This window comes from Daphnia magna, linkage group LG9 (genome assembly GCF_020631705.1).
Source record: "Daphnia magna isolate NIES linkage group LG9, ASM2063170v1.1, whole genome shotgun sequence".
In the NCBI taxonomy this organism is placed as follows: domain Eukaryota; kingdom Metazoa; phylum Arthropoda; class Branchiopoda; order Diplostraca; family Daphniidae; genus Daphnia; species Daphnia magna.
In genome coordinates, this window is record NC_059190.1 from 4,661,440 (window position 1) to 4,664,946 (window position 3,507).

The 3,507-nt window shown below is 46.6% G+C and overlaps 1 pseudogene; it reads right to left on the bottom strand.

Annotated features, from left to right (window-relative positions):
- On the bottom strand, positions 1-1,537 carry LOC116935761 (annotated as a pseudogene).
- Positions 1,538-3,507: the final 1,970 nt, after the last annotated feature.

A 3,507-nucleotide genomic window follows, 5' to 3' on the forward strand; every position in this document is an offset into this window, starting at 1 on the left:
GTCTTGGATGTCGTCAACGCAATTAAAATCGCCTATCAACACTAAGGGCAGCCGAGTTGTTGAAGCATAAGCAGGGATGGTACGACGAAGAAAATTGTTTCTCTCTTCCTTAGCCTGTTTTCCGGATGGAGCATAAATATGGGATTCCAAGCCATAAATAGCGAGAATTCCGGATGGACAGTAAACGAATTGAAATCTATAGATATCAGTCTGCCGTCAGGATCAAGAAGAAGTCGAGAATGGTCCAAGCCATGTTTAACGAGAAAGGCTGTTCCATTTTTATTGGGCCCAACATTCGACAAGAAGTAGTAGCAGCTTTTAATAATCGGACACGAATGAAATGCCACCTCTTGCAGCCCCACTACGTCAAAGTTACTATCCCTGCAAAAGTTAAAAAGTATTTGTCGACGCTCGGCTGATTTTATCCCTCCTATGTTGATAGAAGAGATTTTAATGTCCAGAGTCATTTACGGGGTAATGGTATTTGGCTAGATTTGCCAGGTCTCAAATTTTTGTCGGTGATCGTAGGTAAGTATTTGGTCCGAGCTCTTTTAGTTTTTGTCTGGTAGTCATTTGAGGTCAGGGAGGCATTGTCAGTGTCAGACACAATGGAAACAACATTCTCCGTATCGGGTACAGTTGAATCCATTGTTGACACTGAAGGTATAGGGATTCCTAGGGATTGGGTTTCTGGGATGATCACGGCTTGAGTTGGGAGAAACTGTCCTGGAGGAATGTCAGGGGAAGCTAATTCGTTAAGGGCTGTTAAGTTGTCGGTCTCCATGGCTTCGTTTCCCTCAGATGAAAGCTCTAATGAGACTCCCTCAGAAGGTTCTGTAAGTAAAACGGCATTTTCCTGGATTGCAACCGTTAGCTCTGCATTAGCTGCCTCTTCTACGTGACTATTTTGAGCACCACGAGATTTCTTGGCATTGCTAGCTTCTTTATTTCTTCTAAGGGTAGGACAATTGTTACTAAAATGATTTTCGTCGTCACAAAGTCTGCAAGTCGGTTGTTGACCTTCGTACTTCACAAGGGAACGATAACTGCCAATGTTTACGTACGAAGGTATGTTCTTCGTCAATGTCATACGGACGATCATCCAAGTGGCAAGAACTGGGTATAAGACCTCGTCATCCACAGTAGCCCTTTAGCGTTCCCAACGAGTATCAATGACAGTTCCATATTCTTGAAGACGAGTTTGGACTACCCCTAAGTCAAGATTATTTGGGATTCCAGCAATTCTTACAAATCTCTCCTCAATGTTACTATCTCTAATGACAACATTTACTTCCTTCCCCTCCAATTCTGTACGGACAATGCCAGAGTGTTTCGACAAAAAAGATCTAGTGTAAGCTTCAGTGGTAAATGTAATTCTTGCGACCAAGTTTCGTTTTTCTAGTACTGCTACAAGACCTAACACATCCTGTGGTTCTACTTTGAACGAACGGACGAACCCATGTACAGCCCGCATGCTCAATCTCGGGAATTGGACCCCGAAATCGATGTCAACACAGTTTTGCCATTTGACAGCCATTGCCCCTCAAAACAAAGAGGAATACTGTCAAACAGACAAGGAAGGAAGGGGAATGACCCCAACCAAAACAGAACAATCACAAACAATAAATAAAACGGGAAAATGATCTAACAAACAAATATCTACAAATATACACAACAAAAACAACAAATATGAAAAATAACAAATAAAGAGTAATCACTCACACTTTGGAGACAATGGGAGACACAAGAAAAAAACACGTCTGCACCCAACTGAGGACCTTCAGCGTGTCAAGCCGACGTGATAACCGCTACACTATGAGAACGTTTATTCATCACATCAGCGATGGTTTCGATGCAACTGACCATGGAATCGGAAATATCTTATAGGAATCAACTTTCACATTTGATTTGGAATTAATAATGTTGTTCCCACCCAAGTTCGAACTGAGGACCTTCAGCGTGTTAGGCCGACGTGATAACCACTACACTATAGGAACACATTTATAACAATTACTACATTGAAATTGACTTATAGCAAGTCATGTAACCAACACATGGTATTGTCACGTGGTCAATGACCGCGTTATGTGATCCGGTTAGTATTCAATACTACCGGACGTGTGACGTCAGTGTTTCCTCCCCCCCCATATATAGTCCCCCGTAGTCATGTATAGTGTGGCAGTCTTAGTCTTGTGAACCGTCAATACAACATATTGTTACATGGTGGAGATGCAGAACCTCTGGTAAGTCTCTTTTGTGGTTGTGTTTCTGTTCGATTCTGTGTTGCGGAGGCGGTGGCTGTCAGGGACCCCTGAGAGTCGACGACCCAACTGGTCTTAGCACCTTAAATTGTTGGGGTACGAGGTCACGGCTCCGACCGTAGGGCAATCGGGGGAAGTATAACGAAGGAGAGACGCCGGGGGGAAAACGGTGAAAAGGGCTAAGGTGGGGCAGACGGGTACATTGAGGGAACGTGGATAGCGGAAACCGTGAGCCGAAGTGGTCGGCAAGAATCGGGGCAGTGAACCGTGAGCCGAAGTTTTCGGCAAGAAGCGGAGAAGTGAACCGTGAGCCGAAGTTGTTGGCAAGAAGCGGAGAAGTGAACCGTGAGCCGAAGAGTTCGGCAAGAAACAAGCGGGGTGAGGAATGCGGGAAGTAGATGATAGGAGAGGAGGACGTAAGGAGCGGGAGAGAATCCGAGACGCTCGGGGACGGTTCGTGGCACGGGGTAGTTGGAGGATACCCGAGATCGGGAGTGCATCCCAGGAGCGGGCGAGGACACGCAGTTGACCGTTGAGGAAAAGCGGAACGGAAGAGCGAGGAGAAATAGAGGGCGGGGCTAATGAACCCCAATAGGAGCAGCGACCGGCTTCCGTTCGGCAGGAGTATCATCTCACATTCAGTGAGGAGGAAACTGAGCGGTGGGAGGACGCTGAAGAGGAAGAAGAATCGGGAGAACACGGAGAAGAGTAGCCAGAGTGGGATTTCACGGATTTGAGAAGAAGATCATCGAATATCAGTAGCTACATCCGGAGATTCAGAGCAGCTCAACAGCAAGTGGGCGCAAGGCACGCGATGGCTGCGCAGATAAAATTCCAATCCCCACCCACCTTCGGGGGAAGGACGGGGAAGACGTCGTGCAGTAGATTCATCGATACCAAAGAATCGGGAGATATAATCGATGGGGAGATGACGAACTTCGCGACCACGTGGAGCTGTCGCTGTCCGGGGCAGCGCAGAAGTGGTACTCATACAAAGAGGCCGCGGGACAACCAGCAGCCGAATAGGAGGATGTTGCAGGACCGCCAATTGTACCAGGAGTTAAAACACAGCTGTTGGAGCAATTCAAGCCAGTCAATCAGAATCGATCCAATGAAGCGAAACTGAGAGAACGCAAACAAGGGGTCGAGGAATCCACGATCTAGTATTTTTACGACATCCTAGATTTATGCCGCAGAGTAGACCTGAATATGACCGAAGCTACGAAATTGGCGCACCTATGGAGAG